At 45.2% G+C, this 24,360-nt stretch overlaps 1 long non-coding RNA gene across 2 annotated transcripts in view; it reads left to right on the top strand.

Annotated features, from left to right (window-relative positions):
* The first annotated feature begins 227 nt into the window (after positions 1-227).
* LOC107321212 (uncharacterized) overlaps positions 228-24,360 on the top strand; it is a 129,637-nt gene continuing 105,504 nt past the window's right edge. Inside the window, exons 1-2 of one of the 2 annotated variants that reach the window (XR_001558498.3) lie at positions 228-1,101; positions 18,449-18,601. This is a non-coding gene — a long non-coding RNA (uncharacterized LOC107321212). The remainder of the gene's footprint in view (positions 1,102-18,448; positions 18,602-24,360) is intronic. The other variant, XR_014931966.1, reaches the window with a different exon arrangement.

Below are 24,360 nucleotides of genomic sequence, written 5' to 3' on the forward strand. Positions count from 1 at the left end.
GCCTCCAGAGAGGGAATATTTGATGAGGCCGAGTTCTGAGAAGAGAGAGCAGAGCCTGTTGCCATCACAGATACTGCAGCACAGATGCCACAGAAGAAAGAAGTCGGGCTTTGTGAAGAGCCTTTGTATTATTTCCTGCCTCTCCACTTCTACTGAAGTGAAAATGAAGCTTTTTTTTTCTTTTTTTTTTTTTTTTCTTCTTCTTTTTTTAAAGAGTGTTGTAGGGGGAAGTGTATGAAAGGAAGAACAACTTTTCTTTCTGCTGAAAGCATGGTGCTGGGCTTTAACTCTTCCCTGAGCTCATCTGCCAAAAGCAGGCTCCTTGCGGGCTGCCTAGGCTTCCATGCAGAATATATTTCCTTTAGCAGACCCCAGTGAGCCACTTCTTGCACCAGATATATCTTCTGGGTTGGCGGAAGGAAGGGCTGCTCAGCCCAGGGGGAGCCAGCACGAGTGGTTGCGGATGAAGGACATGCTGAGTGCCATCCATCACAGGCTCTGCAGGGCCAAGGAAGACTAGCTGGCTGTTTGTCAGCCTGCCCCACCACATTTTACCAGGTGGCATCCTCCTGCCCTTAATTATTGTCATTATTATTACTAGCTTTCTCCAGACATAACTGGGTCCAAAATCTCTGTGGTGCCAAGAGCTCAGCTACTCTCTGCACTGACAGCGTTCCAAGTCTGAGCTTTTCTTCCCTTTGCAAACATTACAGATGAATGAAGTGCTCTGTTCCCTCATTTGTTTTACTACTTCCAGCGCAGGATGGCTCCAGCTTCATGTACAGGAGGGAAGAGCAGGAGGAGGGGGGGAGGGAGTACAACACATCAGGAGGGCTGTACATGCCTCCAGGCTCCTGCTCCCAGGGGACTTCCTGAATGAATGGATCGTGATCTGCTCCATTATCCTCGGATAATCGACCAATTGTCTCTTTAAACCCTTGCACCTGCACGTTGATGTCTGCAAAACATTCCCATTGCTTTTCTACTGGTGTTTGCCAGCGGAAGCTACAGGAGGGACCTCATTAGGTTTCCAGGTTGATGTAGTCTGTGATGAAGAGTAGCCTGTGGACTTCTCCTGAGTGGATCTGTGTCTCTCATCGGGTAAGTCCTCATGCACTGCGTGCAAACTGCTCCTACTCTTACCCCAAGCGTTTAGGTTGAAGTGCTTCCCATGGCAGGAGATTTCTTCGAGCACTGCCACCACTCCAGCGTGGCACAAAGGTGGGGTCCAATTGCCTGAGCCGTGGTGCTGTGACTTGCGAATAACACGGGACTTGAAAACAGCTCCAGAGTCTGAGTCAGACTCTTTAGGGTGTTTGTGAAGCGTGCGGGGTGTTCGAGAGAGAAATCCTATAGACATCGTGCACTTCTACAGGGCTGTCCTCACACCCCAGGTGAAGCTGATGTGTGCAGGGAGCAGAAATGGAGTAGTCCACCCCCTATACGGACAGCATACAGTAAGTCTGCAGTAGCCCTATGGATGTAAATTGCATATACAAATCAAATCAAAACTTTCCAGACAACAACCCCCTTACCAGAATTAAGGCTTCTCTGAGAAAGCTGTGCTGGGTGAGTAAGTCCTGCCCATTTCCTCCCTCGCTCAGTTTGCTGTTTTCCATGCCTGTGGCTTTCGAAAGGTCTTCAGAGAAATGAGGCTGTGAGAATCAGAGCTCTCATCCCTACTCAGACAGTCTGACTCTGAGGCACTTCCCTACGAATCTTCTATATCGTAAAAATAATGGGCATGTAAATTAAATGGTCCTGAAGGCATTTGGCAGAATACTAATAGGGAACTGGCTGGTAGGGAACAATCCTCCTTGTCAGCTTAACAGAGGCAGAGGTGAGCTGAAATTAACTGCCCTCCAACACCTTGTGTGCAGGCAGTGGGGCAAGGTCACCAGCATCTTTAAGGACCTGGAGGTGCGTGGTGCCTTTTCCCCATTGCCTCAGCACAATCTGCTCCCTTTCAGTACTCCCGGTCTGCCCTGCACTTAGCCTTCAAGCAGGATAAGATCTGCTGCCAGATTTGAAGTCATGTTATAAATAACATTGGGTTATAGGCACGGGGCACTGAGCATGCTCTGCAGACCCCCTTTCTCTGGCATGCTTCTTTTCCATTCTTATTGCAGCTCTCTCCATTTGGTTTGCAGCTTAACAATAAGACCAGCAGAATAGAGGGGTTACCAGACAGCTCTTAAACCAGAAACACAGTCCTTCAAGAGGAAGTTTCTTATTCAGCAGAATGGTTGTAAGGTTTGCTTGGTGATTCCCTAACACTGAGTTCCCATCATGTTGATGGATGAAAGGTGAAGAAGTCGGGGTTCTGGTCAGAGCTGTGCAATGCTGCTCCTTTATAGCTGAACTCATTCAGGTCCCAAGAGTTGGCTCAAAAGCAACAAAATTGACTTTACTGTGCACTTTGTGGCCGTGCAGCTAATGCAATGTGCTGCCTGGGCACAGCATGCACAAAAGAGGATCCTGAGAACTGCAAAGTGAGGCATTTAGATTTGGGAAAAGCAGGGAAAAAAGCATGTATATAAAATAACTCCTAACATGCTGCATCCAGACCAGAGCATCCCCTCCACCATTGTGCATGGAAGATGAAGGACTTTTAGTAGCATTGGGTTAAGATGTGGTGCCAGTATCTGGGATCTGCACTCTGGTCCATTGCTCTATAAAGCTGGTGCTGCACACGCAGGCTCTGAGTTTGCTGCCCAAGATTATTTATTCTGTGGCCATTTCACATCATGCAGGCAAACTTACCTGTAAAACGAGCACCTCCAGCACCACATTACTGTTCGTCTGTGGAAAGTGAGGACCGTTAATACGGAAGCTGACATTGAGTGATAAGATGGGAGGAGAATATTGAATTAGGGGGAAAAATAAAATCCACTTTCCTCGTGGTTGTGCATGAAATAGAGGAGCAGCTGCAATTGTGTGCAGCCATAGCAGCAGGTCCACCTCTCCTTGAGCCAAACAAGCCATTCCCTCACGTTGCTGCCAGCTTTGGAATTTGGCATCTATGAGATCTGAGCACTTCTTTAGGGTTAAGCACAGGGGCATAGAAGAGGGAATCAGATATCCTGCAGCGTTATATCACAGGCACATTGCAGTTTATTGGACATGCAGAGGCTCGTGTTTCTTGCCGCTCTGTTGCAAGCCAAGGGTGAGAAAACCATCCCCACAACAAGGATGCTCTCTGTCAGCCTCCAGGAACCCTGAGGAAGTGTGGGAAGCCTTATCTGCAGAAACAGATATAGGTTTAAAATTAAACTGAACATAAAATTCTGGGGAGAGCTGTCATGTCAGTGGTATTTTATTGTGGCATCTTTCTTTCTATTGAATGCATTGCTATTGTTTAGTATCAATCACTTTGATGAATCCACATTTTTTATATATATTTATGCAAAATTTCAGTTTCTGCTTCTGTTTGCTTGCGTATTAGAAACGGCATCATGCTCATTTCCTGTAGCAGCCTTGCTTTATCTTGTGGAAGAGGTGTCAATCGTTTGACATGTTTTAATGGGGATCAGGAAAAATATTGGTAAAGCTTCATTCTCATATCCTATCAGTTTCAGTATGGTGCAGTCATAAAGCACTGCAGAGGGGATAACCTCGCCATGGTGCTGCATTGGCAAGCACATCCCATAACACAAACCTGAGGTCAGGAGGAGGAGAGAACTACCAGAGCAGAAGAAAAAGGGAAGCAAGGAAAAGAGTACACTAAAAGGGAATAAGGATAAATAGTTAGCAAAGTCTTGCTCTACCAAAGGAAGGACCTCATCCTGTTCCTACATCTCCTACCACTGTGCTGAACTCACCTGTCTAACCAGGCGTCTTCTATTTCAGACCACCAGTTTGAGACACATCTGTGGCTGTTAATCTGTTATGGAGTGTGTTACCAGTGCTATTTCTCATTGTCTTCCTGTTCAAGACCAGGCTGAAGGAAGAAGCTGGGAGAAAGAAAGAAGGGGCAGGGGGAGCACACCATCATGGGTACCATCCCTGTGGTGGTGGTAGAGGGTCTGGAGGTGCTCAAGGAAAGGTAGAGATGTGGCACGGAGGGACATGGTTGGGTGGACAAGGGCTGGTGGTTGGACTGGATGATCTCAGAGGTCTTTTTCAACCTTAATGATTCTATGAATCCATGAAAATACTCCATGATTCTCCTTGGTGCTTCTCCAGGAACTGTAGTTTCCCCTGGGAGCAGATGATCTGTCACAAAGGTGAGTTCTGCTGGATGTCCCAGAGGCTGCTGCATGCCAGATATGAGTCCTTGTCCTGAACCAGCTTAGCTATGGCCTCAGCTCCAGGAGGGGAAGGCAAGAAAGACACATTTGGTCCCTGGGAGCTGCAGTTCATGCCTATTCATTAGCAAGGCTCCTAACAGAATAGTGATCATGATTTTAGTATGATTAGTGAGACATGGAGATACATTTGTTAACCGCTTTTACAGTAATGCCAGGCAGAGCACAGACCATATTAAATGTTCCAGTGCTGATGTAAAGGAGATGATAATTAAGCAATAATATGCAGCCAGGGCTGTCAAAGGGTGAGAGCAGAGCACAGTAAGGCAGATGGTGCCAGGAGGTGAGTCTGGGCAAGGGAATGGATTTTTTCCTCACAGTAGCCCTTTATTTCATTGATTTGAGTAGGATGCCTAATGCTGAAGCAAAACTAGGCCGTGTATTTGTGTAATTATCAGCTCCACCTCACCTGCTGGTCCATGTAAGAAGAACATGAGAACTATAAGGTATGGGGAAACCCAGACAGACTTGAGGAAGGTGAAGCTCCTACCTGGCAAGTGTTGCTCACTGGTGCTGCAAGAGAGGAGGGCTTGTTTGGCTGGGGATGCTGCTGGGACCAGAGCTCTTTGCCCTTGGGACAGGGGTTGCCTCTGGGCTGCATCATGGTACATGTTGTCCAGCTAGGCAAAGCTTGACCAAGCTATTAGACATCTTGTCTTACTGCTCTTTACTGATCACTTGGCAGAGTTTGTCTTGCAAGTCGGTTTTTATCACTGTCTCTATCATCTCACTTCACTCTGGTTCCAGTGTTTAGAACCTTTGCAAAATCCCTTTGTAACACCGTCGTTTGCAGAGATCTCCCTCCTCATTTTGAGATCTGCTGTTTTTGTCCAACACCTAATTTACACATTGGCTTCACCAGCAGCATCTAGAACTGCTTTTAATCCAAAGCTGTAAAGCTTGATTGTGCTTGACCACTCTATCCTATCAGTTGCATGTACGTTGTCCTCTGCAAATCAGTATAGATATAGAAGGGCTGCTTTGCACAAAACCATGCTGACTGGACTTGATAATATTCCTTAAATTCTTTATTAACTCAATCCTGTATCAGTTTTACCTTTACTCTGCCAAGGACCTGTTTCTCTAAAGGATGCTACCTTGCAAATTAAACCTTGGCATATGGATTTATACTGAGCAATTCTCTGTTACTCTCCAGTCACCCAGTGACATATTGAATTTGACCCTCTTTTTGTCAGTATCCAAGAGTAACTGCTGTATTGTATGAGCAAGCTGCTTTTATGCCATATCTGCAGTGTGCAACCGATGTTTCCTAAGAACCTCTCGCTTAAATGATGGTCAACACATTTCCTTCGTGCATGTGGATGCACTACTTAATCTGTTTCTCCCATGGGATAATACTGTGGGTTAACAACACCCTCTGTTCAATTGCCAGTGGTGTCTTGAGTCTGAGAAGGAGTCACTCTCCTCATCCTGCTCTTGAGCACAGCTGTGTTCCAGGATGGCTCTGAGGCTATGGGGACCACGGCTTTCTCCATGGGCACTTCTATTGTCCCATTTCCTTCATTATTTCTCCAGCTGTGCTGTTCCTGCAGTCCCTCACAACATTTTCTTTACCTTTGGCAAGCCTGTCCTTGAAGGCACAGGCAGCTGAGATGTGACTTATAGCAGGGCCACCCAAGCACTCCTACTGGCTGAACTGGTCCTGGAAGCAAGCTGGGGCTGAGCAATTGAAGATGATCCTCCTGGCACTGTAATCACACTGTGAAAAGTCTTGAAAGTTTCAGTTGTTGAATATTTAATGCTAGAAGAGGAATAAGACCCTGAATGTGAATTTTATGATGGATATCTTGCTCGCCTGTGGATGTGTGAGAGCCTCCACTCACCTTGCAGACACGGTGACGATGAATATTCATCCTGCTTCCTCCAGGGCTCGTCTTTTTGTGAGGCTGGCAGGAACTACACTCTGGGAGCTCAGATAAGCAAGGAGGGTAGTGGGGCATTTAGAGAGAGAGAGGGGATGTATGGAGAGTGCCTGTCAGATGGGGATGGTGTAGTAATTGAGAGCATCTTGTTTCAGGTGTGTCAGCTTACTCAGTGTGTCTGCAGTCCAGGACAGAGCAGAGCCAGTTTTGCTTCCCAGAAGCAGGGGGGCTCTGCAGGCTGTAATTTGTTAACTGAGTGTAATAGGGCACTCAGCTCCACGCTCAGCCCACACTGATACAGATGGTCTGTGGTCTCTTTTAGTTGTAGCTTGGTCCCAGGGGAGTATCACCATTAACCAATGTGGCCTTCACACATCCATTGGTTTTGCAGCAAGGGGAGAGGTACGTACATACTCAAGGCAGTGTTGGACAACTCCATTGTCACCTCTTTTAGTGGATTCCTCACCAGAACCACCATGGCTTTGTTCCACAGTAGCTCCTAAGGTTGGAAAATCGGTTTGCATCTAAATTCCTCATGGAAATCAAGCCCTTGGGCTGTATTTGTGTGCTTGGGACTGGAATGTGGGGCTGGTGTGAACACTCCTAAGTGCTGGTGCCAGCTCCTGATGGGCCTGGTTCCATACAATCTGGACAGTATGAATTCTCTTGTTCTCTGATGAGGTTAATGAGTAACACTAGAAAACATTAAGAAGCTGTATTTCTCCCCTCAAGTTCTGATACTTTTAAGTTTTCTCCTTTGCAGTGACAGTGTTACAAGAAAGGTGTTTATTTCCTATCTTCTGTGACTTTTCTTCCAGAATCTTAGTTTTTCACTGAGAAAAGGTTCTGATAGCAGCACCCTTAATTTATCACAGCCACCAGGCTGGCCTAGCTGGGATGCCAGCCTTGACAGGCAGCCCTGACTGATACAGCCACCAGTGCTTTACAAGTATGCATGCAGGTGAATATATATCTAGGGGCAGAAGGTACAAACCATGTAACGCAGCAGTGCTGTACTGATTTCTAAGCAGTCCTGCCCTTCACAGTTTTTGTGCTGCATCCCCAGCACTCACACCAACACTGTGCTGCACTCATATGCAGCTCTTTTCCAGGCTCTTTTAGCAAAGCCTTGCTTGGCAGTGTGTGACATCTGGCTGCCTGCACAAAACCCTAGGGAAGAGAATGGGTACATCCTTATGTTGATAGAGACTTCCAGAGCTGCTGCATGGACAAAAAGAGACCCATTGACCTGAATAAGACAGAACGGAGGGTTCTGAGCATGAAATCCTCAGTGCTAGAGAGCAAAGGAAATTAGATTGGAAAAAATAGGGAAAATTTCTTGTCAGAAAGAAGTGGTGATGCATTGGCAAAGGCTGCCCAGGGAAATGGTGGGATCACTGTCCTTGGTGCTGTTCCGGAGTTATGGGGCACTGAGGGACACAGGCAGTAGGCATGGTGGGGTGGGTTGGGGTTGGACTTAGAGGTCTTAGAGGTCTTTTCTGACCATAGTGGCTCTGTGATTCTATGAAAGGTCTGGTGACCTTGTAGGATGCAGTGTGAATGGTGGAGGTAACCGTGTCTTCAGCATTTCTCCCTCAGCAATCACAGCTCTGGCTGGGGGATGAGTGTGCTGCTTTCACTGTGGATCTTTGCATGCTCTACAATAGATGTTCTTAGATGATGGACTTGTCCAAAAAAGCAGAGAGCTGGCAGATTGTCTTCACATGGCCTGAAGTCCATTAGAGGAGCTTCTGAGGCTCTATCCGTGCTGTTGTAGCTGCATCCACCCCCTGCTTCTGCCAGGTGTGAATGGCATGCACAGGGAATAAGCTGGGGGGATCCTGCAGGTTGTAGGCACCTTTGGGCAGTCTTATGGGGTTGTGGTTGCTCTGTATGGTGTCAGGTGGAGGATGGGTGGATGCAGCAGGGATTACGCTCTGGTAACAAGGTTAGTTTTGATTTATTATTCCCAGGAACCTTTAGCACAGCAAAGCCTTTTGAGTTGTCTGCAACAAGCGCTCATTGTTTTACTGCCTTTATAAATCACCTTCGTGTGCAGAAATGTGGGAATAGAAAATGTTAGTTTAAAATAAACAATCGCTAACCAGTGAGACAAAATAATCAATATTCATAAGATAAAACACCGGTGTAAGGAGAGTGATGATAATAATGAGGAGGAGAAACAAATCATGAGGTGAGGCTCCCAAAACCTTAATGCCAAAACAAGCATGTTGCTCTGGACTGAGCTTTATCAGTCAAACACCAGAAAAGCCTTTCCTCAATGGCAGGAACCATAAAGAACCTCTCAGCCCCTGTGTCCCAAACACCCTACAGCACCCAGACTGTGCATCTGGAGGCACATCCCTGTACCCACCACGTGTGACACCCGTGGGATCTGCAGTTAGACAGCTGGAAGGGAAGAAGGGTCATAGCGACCTATGACCAAGGGCTGGGTGGGAAGAAGAGAGCAGGGTGGCTGCGTCCAGGGAGCTGTGCAATGAATGGGGGAGGACAGAGGCCAGGACTTATGGGCAGAGATACAGAAGAGAGCAGCTGAGGTCCACAAACAAACATACATAACTGACCAACCAGTACCAGATAAATCACTAGAAAACACCAGATGAGTATGCATAGAGATCTCTATAACCTTCCTCCCCAGCAAACTCTTTTGAGGAAAAACTCCAAAACTTTGATCATTGTTGCCATGGTGATGTGATTTGGAATAAGTGGCAGAGTATTTTTTATTATCAGCCTTTGTCATAAACAAATAACCTGCTATAGACTTAGAAGGAAAAAAAAAAAGGATAGAGCCGGGCTCAGACCATCTAATCATCAGACCCAGAGGCTGTGACTAATAAATCAAGGCGATGGAAAGATTGTAAATTCCACCAGAGGTCACTTGGTTAAACAAAGTGCAGGCATGGGAGACAGCCGGAGTGGGTGGGAACTGAATTAACACAAGGTCTGGCCACTGTCAGTGAGCATTCAGATGCTGGTTTATGGTGACAGGCGTCTCATCTCCAAAAGCCTTCTAGGAAATACAGCCTGAATACTAAGCGTGGGCTACCTGGTGTGACTGCAGCTGGGCTGGGGAAACACTGCCCTTTGCTTACCCAAAGGATGTGGGCCTCTTGTGTGTGTGGTAGAGCTTTTTTGGGGCACACGTGCTCCATTCACATTATCCAGACATGATGTGTATTGAGAGGAGCCTGGCCTCTACTGTGGGCTGGGGATCAAGCAGCCCTGGACTGCTCAATGCTCTCAGGATCTGTACTGTATGGAGATGTGATTTCTATCGTGGCCTCCATTTCTTAGGTTTGCAAATGTGCAAATTTGACCACTGGGTTGACAGACTATACTGTGAGCTCACGGTCACTTCTTAGCATAGGGTGTCTTGAGCAGTTCCCTTGCCTCTGACCTTTGGTATAGATATTATGGGAAGGGCACTTTGAATGCTGTCTGTAAGCTTGAAATACTTTCTGGACCTGTGTTGCAACCCTACAGGTCTCACCTACAGCTCTAGCAAAACCTGACCCCTTTCTATACAAAATCTGATCCCACAGGTCGTCAGTGTCACACAGAGGATGATGGCATTGCAAAGCAGACTGACACCAAATTTCCAGTACAAAGTGCCTACTATGAGCTATTTTTAATTCAAAACATCCCTAACTTTGAACATCTTCAGAGCTCTGGCACTTCCACCTTCCAAAACCCAGAGCATCAAATCGGTTTAGATTTCTCCAGGGGAAGCTTGAACTGTTTTCAAGCTTAATTGATGGCTGGGAGAGCGGTGTTGCTCTGTCTGACTCTCCCTGGGATGTGATGGATCAGGCTGTTTGCACTGGATTATGCTCAGAGAGCTTTTCCTCCTGTTTTGCTCCATGCTCCCAGCAGAGTGCTCTGCTTCCACGAGTCAAGCCATATCCATCCTTGTTCAGCCTGAGCCCAGCATTTATTCCTGCCAGACAAACCCTTGTTTCTCACAGCCTGGTTTGACTTCACTGGAGCTCTCAATCTAAGCAGCAATCTCATCATTGTCCTGCATCTTTGGAGAAGAGGGAAAGCAGTTTTACCTCTTCTGAGAGCCAAAGTCTACCTCTGTACATCCCTTCAAACCCCATATCTTCACAGAAGGACTGGTGGCCCTGCACATCAGAAAATAGGGAAAGAGAAATGTAACCTCCCCTAGGGACTTATTCTAATGGGGAAGGTTGGAGAGATTCTAGTTTTGGTTTGGATTTACAGAGAGGTGGCAGCAGAGAAGACATTGTATAAGCAGCAGGAATGCTCACTATTTTAGCTTGAGCTTGGAGTTCATTTCAAAGTAATTAACTCCCAGGAGTTAATTTTCTAGAAGCTTGGTCTGTGAGGTGGGTGGAAACTCCTTTGTTTGAGCACATCAGCTTTAGCCCTGGGGCAAGTATGGAGACAAAGCCGTGGTGTAAGAATCATGCCCTGCTTGGGGAGATGTTTCCCCTGAGCAGGCAGTCTGCTCTGCTACCCCCAGAAATACACTCCCCTCCAGCAGAGGTGACTTCTAAAGGGCCGGGACTTCAATCACAGCACAGTTCTTTTGTGTAAAGAACATATCCCTGATCAAGTGCTTTCCGAAGAGACGGTTCTCTACTAAATGACACAAGACACACATGGCCACTGCTTCCATCACAGGTGACAGAGGTGGCCAAGGGTGCAATACTAGCTGTCATGAATTCTCCCTTCTTCAGCCAAAGCAGATTTCTGCACATGAAGTTGCACCCCTCCAATGTGTGGTGGTTCCACCAAGGAGCCATTGTGAAGGGTAAATTTTCCTGATTACCCAAGCAGCAAAGCACCTAATTCCCTGTGGGGCCTTCTAAACTGGCTTCCTCCCATTACAGTTGTTACAAGGCTGAAAGGAAGGCCATCCATCCTTTTCATATTCCCCATTACAGGAACAATCTCTGCTGCTAGCAGTGGACTTAGATGAGAAATGTAATTCTTGTTTTCTAGGTTGTATAAACTAACTTCCAGGGCATTATATAACTTTCCCTCCTTGGAGCGCGCACCTGTTTTAATAAAAATAAGTTACAAGTACAATATAAAGTTAATGTAATGATACCATCTGACTCTTCCCCTGTAGGGCTTGGGCTGTTTATTAGAAGGGGGGAGAGGGGGGTGAGAGGCGAGCAGAGGGGAAAGCATTTCCTAAGTGCAAACAGAAAGAGAGTTTGGTGCTTGTAGAGCGGAGGACATGGGATCTGAATATGCTGGTGTCTGCTCACCCACATCCCTGCCTCTCTACATAGTGTGAGGAATGTGTGGTGATAATCCATCAACACAGGCTGAGCACTTTGGCCAGCCCCCACAAAACACGCTGCTGACCAGAGGTTTTCAGTTTCTGCATCAGATCATTCCTCCCTTGAGCCTGTTGCTGTCTGCAAACAAACTGTACAGCTTCTTGAGTTACCTACACCAAAGTCTGCGTGCATCCCCCCTTCTTCCAGCTGCCATTCACCCATTGGTATGGGATGCAGGAGCAAAACTGCACGAGTTAAGTGACAAAATGCACACCCGAATTGCATTGTGGAAAGCAGTTGGTAACCAGCTGAACTCTTCAAGGCACCCTCAAGCTCCGAATGACTCATGAAAACCAATCCAAAGTGCTTTTAGGAAATGACCCAGTTGAGGAGCTCAGGATCAGCTCACCAGCCATTTGCTAACTCCAAGAGTGAACACACAGGGCCTGTTTCTCATGGCCTGACTCATCTTCAGCATTACCCTTTATTTTTGTTTTCCTCCTCTATGAGAGGTTCCAAAAATTGCATGGAATTGCCAGAGTATTTTAAAGATGTTATTCACCAGCTCAGCATGATTAAGTGCAACCTATAATAAATATAAAGAGGGTGAAATTAATATATATATATATGTCAGACTGGCTCAAGAGCTAAATTTCCCAGGAGCCTTAAGTGTTGCAAATGCTTAGGACTGCAGCACATCATTTTCAAGCTCTGTGCCACCTGGGAGTACTACTTCTCAGGCTTCAGGGCTGACAAAGCAATGCAGGGAGATTGGCTTATGCTGCCCAGCTGTAACAGCCCCACTTCAAGTGCAGGTAGCTCCTTCCAGCTGTGAGGAAGAGGCATTTTTAACCTAGAACTCTTTCTTTAAGGTGAAACCTTTAAATCTAGATGATTTCAGTAGGTACACACATCATTTAGACATCTCCTTTCTCTGGAAGAGAGTTTAGGTGCATGGTGTAGGAGGACTGTGCTGTCCCAGACTAAGTTGCTCCAGGGTATGCTGTAGCACTACCAATTTAAAGGTTAATATTATAATCTTCTGAATTCAGGGAGGGGTCAGAGATCCCACCCCCAGGAAAAGAAGGTGATGAGGGAAGGCTGCACCACTGTTATGCTCCTAGGAGAGCCACTTGGAGCTCAATGTCTTGCTGTATTGCAGTGTCTAGATCAAAGCCAACTAATCAGAACTCAGCTTATGAGCAAAACGCAGCTCTTCTGAGCCTCTCATCCCTGAGCAGAGCAGGTTTAAGGCTTCCTGATGGGCTGTCAGCTTTGAATGTTTGCCCCTCCAAGTGCCAGGAGAGATCATAAAGAGCACGAGCATAGTGGAGGTAAGGAAAGCCATGGAAAACCTCGTTGTTCCTCTGGTTGCTATGAGGCTGGGGCTTCTGTGGGGCGCACCCACCTACCCCAGTCACTCTGGGAGGGGAGGTTTTCTCCAACCCCTCATTCCAAGCAAAATGGTGCAGCCAACGTTTTTGGCCAGAGCAGTTCTCTACCTGATTTATGTCTCTTGCTCCAAGAAATTTCTCAGTAACACATGTTACCAACTGCAAAGCACATCAAGGAAATACCCGGGGTGGGAAATCATTCTTAATCCCCTTTTAGGCTCAGAAAATGTGAACAACAAGCAGAGAAGGCTTGAGCAGGGCTTCACCCTGCTTCTGCGAGCTGTGGGTGTCTGCAAAGAAGGGGTGAGTCAGCAGCACCCTTTCTGTACAGTAATAGTAATCTTGGCTTTTAATAGCTCTGTTAGCTCAGAAAGGAGCAGCTGACCATGAAACAGCAGCAAGGACATCTGAGGAGGCCTAAAAATGTAACGTGTGAGCGATGTGTTTTTAAGTGGATCACAAAAAAGGGAAGGAGAGAAGTTGGGATAAGTCCAAATCTAAAAGAACAGTTATAGGGGGAAGAAACTAAAGCACAAGGTAAAGACCAAAATATCAATTAGGTCTTGAATGAGGGGGGATAAAACCCAGACCCTTTCCTGGAGAAAACAAATTGAAACTTCCAAGCAGATGTTCCCTCTCAAGCATCAGCTATAGGGATGTTATGGGCTCTCAGTTACCCAGAGGGACACAAACGGTTTGGGATCAGCTGTAGAACTCAGCATTGGACACCTTCATTCTGAAATCTTCCTTTGGTCCTACTTAGAACAGTTAAGGTTGGAGGAGACCGCTGAGATCATCAAGTCCAACCATCAACCCAGCCCCACCATGCCAATTTCCCAGTTTGTATTTCATCATGCAAAGCTTTAAAAACAACCACAAAATAAGAACACCCTTACAGAAATGGGCTTTGAGTCTAGTGCTTCTTACCATTCAGTAGGTCAGTTATTATGGCGAAGAAAGGAACGAGCCTAACCTGATGTGATTTGTGCTTCAGAGATCAGATCCATCCCTGGTGATTTTATTGCCTTCTCTTTTGGGTGACTATAATCTCATTGTCTAATATTGTTTTCCTGAAAATCTCCGAGCTCTGGAAGTGAACTATAATTTAGAGCTGGTCTATAATTTCCACCCCCACCTCCTTCCTTCCTCTTCTGAAAACAGATACTATACTTCTGCCTCAGTCCCTGCTCTATCAGACTGCCTGAAGGTATAGCAAACAGTTCAGAGGCTGCTTCAGCTGAATCCTTCAGTACTCTGGGGGGGGCTGTCACCAGGTGCTGTAGATCTGAGTACCTCTGTTCTGATGCAATCATCTTTAACTCATCCTTTCTCACACCTGGCTCGTCTAATCTCTTTGTAAAATGCATTGCTTTACACAGCTTGTTGCAATTATTTCTTTATTCTGAGTGCTGAAGAATATACCAAATGCTTCGGCTTCATCTGTGTTAGCCGTTATTTGCTGTCATGATTCCATAGGGCTAAGCTTCCGTTTGTCGTCTTCTTCCTTTGAAGGTATTTCTGGAGCCTTTTCTTATGCCCTCTCTGCTCCTGGCTCACCGGCTGCATGCAGGGACTGCTGCTTCTATTCAGGTGCAATTGTGCTGCCACTCTACTTTCACTGTGCTCCTGTGTTCCCCACTCCCATTTACTGCGTGATTCTCCCTTATTACACAGTAAAGTAGCCGTAATGGCTCTTATTATTCTTCCTTTTCCTCTGCATCGGTATTGTTTGCTATTGAAAGGGAAGCATTTTCCACTGCAAGCAAGGGAGAGATATATGGAGAGTTGCCAACCATGTAGGGATGCTCTGTGGGGTCCTTGGGTGCTAGGAGGTTCAGGTGGGAGATGGGGTGTGATTATGGAGGGGGGAAGGTGGAGGAGAGGGGAAATAAAGCTCAAGCTACAGAGTGGCCTCCTGTTTGATCCGTTCTTCCTTCCAGCCCTTTTGTTTTGATTACCCCACCTCATGTCAGTGGGTACCTGATGACTGCTTTCCAGCCAGGCTCATTAACTCTTGTGGCACTATTTCCTTTTTACTTTTTTTCTCATCACTTTTGCCATATTTCAGCTTCGTACCAGCACTGGTGAGAGGTAATTTTAGGCATACTGTACAAATAGGGTGCAATGTCTCTGATAATAGCAACAAGAACTTGATGGCCTGGTGGCTCTGCCTCTATGTCATCATCATCAGAGATCCCATAGAGTCTGGACATCACTCTCCATCATATGGTCTCATTTTTGGGTGGTGCTGTGTGGAGCCATGCATTAGACTCAATGATTCTTATGGGTCCCTTCCAACTGGGGATATTCTATGGTTTATGGTCTCAAAGAAAACACAAAGGGAATTTAGCTTGGACTGGCAAGGGCACTAGTGCAAGATAAAACTACTTTGGAATACAGCAGGACTGAGTTCCTGGAAGTGATACAGAAAACCATGATATGTAGGTCATTTAAGAGTGGAAATCCAAGAAAGGGGCTGAAGACATCGTGTGCCTGCTCCAAAGAACCACTGACACCAAGGAAGCGCTTGACATTTTATATCAGAATGCATTATAATAGAGTAGGCGATAATAACAGGAGATGCGTATTGCAGTTACCCATCTCTCCTGCCGCAAGCAATGCACCAGCACCTGATGGAAGCTGGTGTTTCCTTTGGGTGGGTTACAACTGATGTGAACAGGTCAGAGGTGGAGCCAGTGATCACAGTCCTTTAAGACCAGGAATATGAATGTTTACAATCCTTGGAGTCTTCAGCTGAGTATTCTTGGCTTGAAATCCGGTCAAGCTTGGCATGGGAACACTGAAATAACTCAGCTACTTTGTGTCCTTGGACAAAAGTAGACATTTTTCTTGGACCAATTTTAAATCTAAAACCTGCTTGGCCAGGAACCTTTAATGACTGGTGATCTTTCAGCTTGTCTGTTATAATTGAGACACAGGGAATAGGCACTGTTTTTCAATAGCATAAAATGCAGTACAAGGTGGCTTGTCACTCACCTTGGTAAATCCAGTGAGAAGCTCTCTGAGTAAATTTCTGACTTAGAGTAATGTAAATGTTGATAATCCAGCTCTCAATGGGTTTTAATTCAGGTTTTATTCTAGTCTCCAGATGTCATCCAGTTTGTGCTCAGAGAACCCAGTGATGCCTTTAGCAATCTCCTGGCTGGCTATTTTATGAAAACAGAGGAGACATTTGTGGAACAGCATCCTTAATTCCTTCACAGGAAGTTTCTGTGTCTTGAAGTGGTCCAATAGACTGACCGTGAAGGATCTGTGGCATAATTTCAGGGTATTGAACTATGTCACAGGATGTAGATTAAGTCCTTTAAAGATGAAGTCCTGTTCTTGATGTATTGATGGAAATTAGTGTTATACTGATGGAATTCAGGAGGTGTTGGTTGGGAGGCACGTTTGGATGCCTTTGATCCAATAGTGTGCTTAGAGCAAGACCATCAGCAATACAGGGTCAAGCCAGCTGTGGTTTTCTGCTATGAAACTTAGAAAACCTTCAGAGATGCAGCCCTCAGTGAACTCTTCCAAGGCTGCACCATCTTCCCAGTGCCATTTTTTCCCCTTGATGTTAAATTTGAACTTCCCAAGCTGCATTGTGTAACCATTGTCCCTTGTAGTGTCTGTCACTGCTGAGAAGCATTTGGGTCTGTGACCTTTATGACTCCTTTCCCCATTGTTGTAGGCTTCTCCTGTTTTTCCACTAAGCCACATTTTCAGTGGGATAGACAGGACTACATTTCTTCAATGAGAGAGCTCACTGTTATCTTAGTATTCAACCAAGTCTCTGCTGCAACCCCTAGGTCTTTTCCAGCACTGGTAGACTTGATCTTGATGGAAAATGAATGGATATGTTCGACCTGACATGAAATATTAAATCTCTATTCAAGGTGACACTTCATAAATTACATGGCTGCGAAATCATGGAGAACTCAAATCATTTTCAGTAAGGATATTTACTCCTACCACAAAACCCAATTGGGTGCCATTCCTGGGGCAAAAGCCAGGAAGACCTAGGGCTGCCAGACCTCACCAGGACATGATTTTGGCTCCATAAATCTGCAGATGCATGGACTGGAATCTGCATTTATTGAGTGCACAGGGCAGATACACATAGAAATGCTGCTCTTATCTGGTCCTGGTATATGTAAAGCCTGAATGTGGCTCATTGTGTTCTCTATCAGGACGCATATCAGAAGCTTGGCTGTGGATTCAAGATTAGCTAATTAATGAAAACAAGGGATATGTCCCCACACTGTAGGGTGTTTCTGTACAGCACCCAGCATCCCAGTCATTTCTTGAGCTCTTGACTATCCCAGATTTGTGTCTGCCTGGACGTTGCAGGTTGGGCTGTCAGTCTGGATCCTATGCTGCCAGCTCACTATGAGTCACACTGACCCAAGCATCCATTTGTCCGATTACTGTTTTTCTTTACTACCATCAGATCAGCAGTTTCATTTCTGAAAAAGAACCTCCCCAACCATTTTGAAAACCCACTTTGGAAAGCAGAAATCAAAACATGTGTGCAGTGCCCAGATTTGTTCTTCCCATTGCTGCTGTGCTGCAGACCACTCGCAATCCAGTGCCAAGGAGAAGAGGCAGACATCCCATACACTGCAACACATGGCTCAGCTCACGTGGCTGGGGCATAGACCATACAAGTAGCCCATGGATGTCCAGCCTTTTGGCTTGCCTGAGCCACGGTGAGTGAAGAGGAATGGTCTTGGGCCTCATATATGTAGGTCACTCTGAAAGTAATGTCTCCTATTTATTTCTATAGAAACTACAACCAATTCAATGAGCACTATAACACTGTTTGGCAGAGCAAATTCTCAGCTGCAAAACACTGCTTTTCCACAAAGTCATCCTCATTAGCTATGTATTTTCATTGGAGATGAATAGGAGCCTGTATGCAACACTTGTAAAGATCTGTAGCAGTGGAGGTGCCCCACTGCTGCTGTCATCACAGCTGAAATGCACCTCCCACCACCTCACTGTGCTAACATCTGCCATTCCATCTCCATCACATTCAGTGATCATCAATGAATGTCAGTGGGTGCAATTTTTGTGCATGGAGGATTTCAGTGACACACCTTTGCTCCATACAAACTTCCACATTAGAATGCCATTCTATCAGACTGCCCCTCCACTGCCACCTGTCACATGATGTCAAAATGTAAGGGGATATTGGTGGGAAGGTTCAGCTTCTACTGCCATACCACCAGTATCCACCCCTGATGTTGTGGGCAGCAAAATGACCCATTCTATCTGTTTGGCACAATGAGAAGTCAGGGCACTACCAGCAATTGCTTTAAGCAAGACTATTAATGAGTAATGAACAACAGCCAATTACTCAAGCGAGCAATGGGTTGGTGTTGTACTAAGGGACATGGTTTAGTGGGGAAATATTGGTGGTAGGTGAACAGCTGGATTGGATGATCTTAGAGGTCTTTTCCAGCCTTGGTTAAGTCTATGTTTTTATGGTTATCTTTACTAACAGCAACTTGTTATCTGGCATTCCTGGGTGGCTGGGTTGAGACATTCATGAAATACAACTGCTTCTTTCCTTTTGTGCAAAGGTTGCAGAAGTGCCCTCTGCCCAATTGCAAAGCCCATGAGAGCTGCAGGATCTGAGTGTGGATGAGAGTCATGCAGACAGCACAAGTGCAACCAATGGAGCCAGATCAGACCGCTGACAAGAGAAGGTGCCTGAGGAGTGCAATGGAACGGGGGTAAGAATTACTGTTGTTCCTACACCAGCGCCAGAAGGGTGAAAAATAAGGTAGTGAAAAATCAGATGTATGGTATCAAAAAACACTATGATGTCAAAAAGCACCATGGTATCAAAAAGCACCATGATGTAGCTGACTTCCATAACCTGATAGAAAGAGGAGTCAGTGGGTGCAGCATTGTCAAAGAGGGGTTGAAAGGGAAAGCAGAGCAGAGATACAGATGGAGGTGACAATGTGTGCAGGATATTGTTTGATGTGTAACAGCGTCGAATATGATGGAGAAAGGGACATTTTGGGAGTCATTTTGGCTGGAAATCTCAGATTTTATTACTAAAAATGTAGCAGTAAATGATACTTGGAAGTGTAGCTGCCCCTGATCAGCATTGTGATAATGATCAGGAGATGGCCGGTGAGATGAGAGGAGCTGCATGTTTAGCACAGGTAGTAACACAGGGTGATTTCCACTCCTTGTAGAAACTGAGCCAGAGATGGGATGCACAGACAGCTACTGTGCACAACAAATGGTGCTTATAGCCCTCAGAGGATGCCATTTTGGCCCTTAACTATGAATGGAACCTTTTCTACAGGTCATTAGTGGGAGAGATGCTCTGCAATATAACCACAGCACAATTAATTTTAGGCTGTATAAACCCAGTATGTGGCTATTCAATTTTACAAAAGAGAGGTATGTAAAAATAGTGGAAATTGTCAAAATAAACCTGGAAGTGTTAACAGAAAGGTCTGGACAAGATTGCCTTGCAGTAAAGCTACAAAGCAAGTCAACTGAAGGCCACAGATGAAGGTGGGCCTAGTCCCTGCCTGTCTGACTTTGCAGCTCTGGGTTATTGGTTTGTGTGCTATTGGGACTCCTGGCTTTTTCCTTTCTTGGTGAGTGGTGGCACTGAGACTGACAGCATATCGAATATCTGCATTTGCTCCCTAATTTTGCATGGAATAAAGGTAGGTGGGTTAAGATTTCAGGGTTTTGCTTTAAGCAAGTGATCAAGGCGAGAGAAATGGGACATTTGACCCATGTACCTTGCCATGTGCCATCATATAGAGCAGGTAAATAATGCCAGTAAGATAAAGATGGTATAATCAGTGGTTAAGGGTGGGAGGTGAAGGGAGACAATCTGTAGGCACAGCCCAACTCTGGAAATGGCTGATCTCCGTGAAAGGCTGACTTCCAAATTTAGTCATTAAAAGGCTCTCCTCTATGGAAAGTAGAGCGTAGAATATGGAAATAATCCCCAAACATGAAAATCTACAGCTGACTGTGAGGCTGGGTAGAGGTGTGATAGAAACATCCTTGCTCTGGCATCTCCTGTGGGCCATGGACTGAGATGTTGGACTGGATTTGTCTCACCAGCTTCAGAGTTGTGTAATGTATACACCTACAAAAGAGCTGGTAGAGTGTGCTTCACTTAGACTCATTTAGAATGAGAGGAACACATTTATTTTCCTCTGTCAACTACAAAGGGAGATGGTGGTTCAGTTCAGATGGTTGCATTTGGTAAATGAATTCATAAAAGTGTGAGAAGAGAAAGATCAGATAAACTATTTGCATAACTGATGAATCATGAGAGGTTGCTTATGGAAGATGGACTGCTTTGATTTACTGCAGGACATCTCAGAGGCCCAGGACAATGTGAAGGAAATTCTCCAAGAGGATTTTGAGTCTCATCCATTTTGTATCCATCTGTCACTACCCTGTGTCTAATGCCAAGGTTTAATGCAGCAGGATGGTACTGTTTTCCATATTTTCAGAGAACAAGACACATTATAACAAAAACTAGCCAGAGCCACATCTTCAGAGAGTTCCCTCTGGTACACAGAAGAAAATATCACCATCTGGAGAACTCACCTCAAGGTGAGATGAGCCCCTTAGAAGCTACTGATGTTTCCTGTGGACAGGAGGTGGGGTTGGGATGGCAGGAATTCTCACTTTCAGCCCTTTATGAGTGCAGCTGATTGAACTCAAGTTTGATGGATTCATCAGACAAACTTCTGTGAGGGGCTTAGGGAAATCCAAAAGGCAAGTAAAGAAGGATTTGAGTATAGTGTGATGGAAGACACATTCTGTAACCAGAAAAGAGAGGGATGCTTATAATATGTTGGGCTCAATTACATTTGGTACAAGTCCAAGGATGCATCTGGGGCTGTGCCAAGCTTAGCAGACTATGACATGGGTTGAGAGTGTGGTGAAAGGAGAAATAGATTGTCTGAGAGATCAGGAGGAAGTAAGTAAAGCAGCTCTTTCCAGGTGAGGAGTGAACTATATATCTATGATTCATTTTTGATTCATTTCAAACCCAAACAATCTTTATTATTACAGACCAGAACTCAGCAGCGTGGCCTGGAATAACTTTCAGGATTGTAGGGCAGGAGGGATGAGTAGAGACAAGGCAGCTCTTGGAGGTTCTCACCTTTGCCAGTAAATACAACAGATACCATTCTTTGGTCTGGAGATCAAATGATTCATACACAAATGACTGAACAGGCTTTCCTCCTGATGGCTGCACCCAAACCCTTTGGGTGCACCAATGACCTCATTCTAGTATCCTCTCTGGCTGCTCAGGATGAGAGATAATTAGTGGAAGATTTATATGTGTATAGTCAGTATGGATACCTTTGATAGCTGGGCTTAGGCACTCAGTCTGCCCAGTATCTACCCATAGATCACAGTTCTCCCCAGTTGCTGGCACTTGGATATATGAGTTACTGAGACCACAGCCTTGCTCCAGCTCATGGTGATCAGACCCCCTCAAGCAGACACAGTGAGGGCTTACATGGACTCTCTCCCCTTCCCTGCCTTTAGTTGCTTCCCTAAACATCTCAGAATAAGCTTTGTGTAGTCCCCACATGCATCATGTTAACGTGTCCCATACCCTTGGGCAGTGATTCCTTTCAGCCCAAGGTTATACCTATAAAGCTGTTCACCGTTGACTCACCCATTGGATGTCCCACCTGGGCTGTGGGGTGATGGATTTGCTGGAACATCCCAGAAAGGAAACGTGGTATAATTCCCTGCTGGTTCTGACCGAGTTATTTGGGTTCCCTTGCTTGTATTATTGTGTTTGTGAAGATGAGCTAAGAATCACAGAACTACAGTTCCTGGGAAAAAGAGCCTTTGAAACAAAATGTCTCAAAGAGATTAGTAAGGATGAGGAAGATCTTTAGAAGTGAATGTCTGGAAAGGCAAACCAAGGGTAATAAGAAAAATTAAAACCTGAAAATAATCAGTACAGGTATTGTAAACAAATGCATGTCAACGTAACTGTACCTTCCATTGTATGAGAGACAAAGTGTCTGGGACGTCGGAGCGCTTGGCAACAGCTTCTCTGAGGATTGGCTGAAAACATCTTGAGGATGAGGACCAACATACAAAATGGATTTCTTCACTGCAGAATATTTACAAGGAACTGAAATTCAAAGAAAAGTCCTGACAGCAGAGCTCTGGCTGAGGGCCTTCTTCCAAAACCCAAGGTAATCCAGCTCTTGGGAACAATGGCAAAGAACCTCTCTGCTATTTGAGGGGTTTTTAGAACTGCACAAGTGCACTGCACATTTTCTAGCAGGTTGATGAAGATGTTGAAGAGGAGTGACATGAGTGTTTATCGCCAATGAGGACAGCTCTTTTCCTTTTTGACTAATAATGCTTTGCAGTCAATGTCCTTCTCTCTTAAACAATAAGTAGCCTTCTCCTGTAATTACCTTGTCAACAGAAGGAATAGATTTAGGAGTTTACCTGGAATAATATTTGCATGTGTATCTTTTGGAGTTATACCCGTCCCCATCCAGGTTTTTTACTGGTCCTTTTCAAAGCCAGAGAAATACAGAAAATACATACATACAGATGGGAAGATCTCATGTGTTGCTCCTTCTCTTTTCACCTACCTCTCAAAGCAATGCTTTGCAGAAATACACACACATGTAAACCATGACTTTCTCCTTTTTTTTCAAGCCCAGGACCAAGATCAGCAGCTAGAAACCCAACATCTATGCTGGTGATAACAGTGTGACCATATGCACACTTGGTACTTCTAAATACATGTACCTATCTGTGCTGTTATGTCCTATAAAATATACGTTGCCTCTTTGCTGTGGTTTATGTTTCACTGTAAAGTTGGTATTGCTGCCTTCAATTAAGATTTTTATTATTTTCACTATTTGATGTTCATTAAGGATTTTATTGACCGAGGTTCTATAAAAGTTTATATGTTACACAAATACGTTGCACCAAATAAAATGAGCTTTCATAAAAGCGCTGCCCAAAGCAGAACAAATGTTCCTTCAGCTCTTGCTGAAGCACCCACACCTCTGCTTGCAATTTTCAGCAATTTGCTCTTGTCACACTGAAGGTCTCACAGGGGGCAGAGTCTGCTCCTATGAGCAACACCATCTTCACCTTGCCCTTCCAAGTGCGTGCCTTGGTGCTCATCTGTAGCTACTCAAGTCATTCTTAGGGCTGCTCTTCCCTTCTGCCTATGTGTCTGGGCAGTATTTTCAGACAGAGTAATTCCTACTAAAGGCCATTAATTTCCTGCCTCCAGAGCCAACAGTGATTATGGACTTTGGGGATGCTGTCTTACCCAAAACTGCATCACAAGAGCATGGGGGACTTTCCAACCTTGGAGGAGCACATGTAACTGTTCTTTTCCATGGCTGAGCTTTGAGACCTCTGACTGGGAAAGACTTCAGTTATGAACTTCCAACCTGTGGTATTGCTCCTGGATCTCCTTCATCATGACAAAAAACCCCCACATTTCTGAGAATCTATTAATTGCTGTGAAGGCATGGATTGGATTTACTGCTTTTTAAGGGGTTATTAGCAGTGTCTGTTGCCACAGTGTATGTTTCATCCCAGGAAATTACTTGCTACATTTGAGAACATAGGATGAGATTCTGAAGGCTTCCAAAGTACTCTAAGGGATGGGAGACAGACTCTCAGCCTGGTTGAAAGGTAGAGTAGCCATAGGTCAGATCTCCAGGAGTCCTTCTAAACTGTGATGTATAGAGTCAGAGAATCATAGTCATGGAATCATTAATACTGGAAATACCTCTAAGATCCCCAAGTCCAACCCTGCCATGCCCACTGACTGCATCTGTCCGTGCCACATCTCCCAAGTTCTTGGACACCTCCAAAGACAGTGTCTCCACTGCTTCCCTGGGCAGCCTGTGCCAGTGGCTAATATTCAGTCCAAACCTCCCCTGTTACAGCTTAAGGCCATCACCTCTTGTCCAATTGCTGTTACCTGGGAGCAGAGTCTGCCCCCCACCTCACAACAACTGTCCTTCAGGGCATTGTAGAGGCAATAATGCATCCCCCGAGTCTCTTCTTCTTCATCCCAGTTCCATTCATATCAGTATATGAACAACCAGACAAGCTTAGTCATTGACTGACCTTCTTGTCACTGGTCATGTCCTGCAGTATTTCCAGGAAGGACCAAAAGACTCATTTCAGGCAGCCCCCCACTAATAAACACATCTGTGGAGCTCCCAGTTTGTGTTAAATCAGCAGATAAAGAGATATACTGCTCTTTCACGAAGATTTGAATGTTGTGCATTTGCAGAAAGAAAGACTCCTCCAACACTTCATCCAAGTTGTTATTCATGTTTAGTACACTGCTTGCCTTTTTTTTTTTCCTTCAAGAAAACTGAAATTTATCATAAATATTTCATGAATAAACAATGGTGGTAATCTATTTGTTAAGCACGGCTGCTGTTTGCAGTGCTTCAGAGAGCATGATGCCAAGAAA

Source organism: Coturnix japonica, chromosome 9 (assembly GCF_054131305.1).
Source record: "Coturnix japonica strain WE chromosome 9, WE-NBRP24, whole genome shotgun sequence".
In the NCBI taxonomy this organism is placed as follows: Eukaryota; Metazoa; Chordata; class Aves; order Galliformes; family Phasianidae; genus Coturnix; species Coturnix japonica.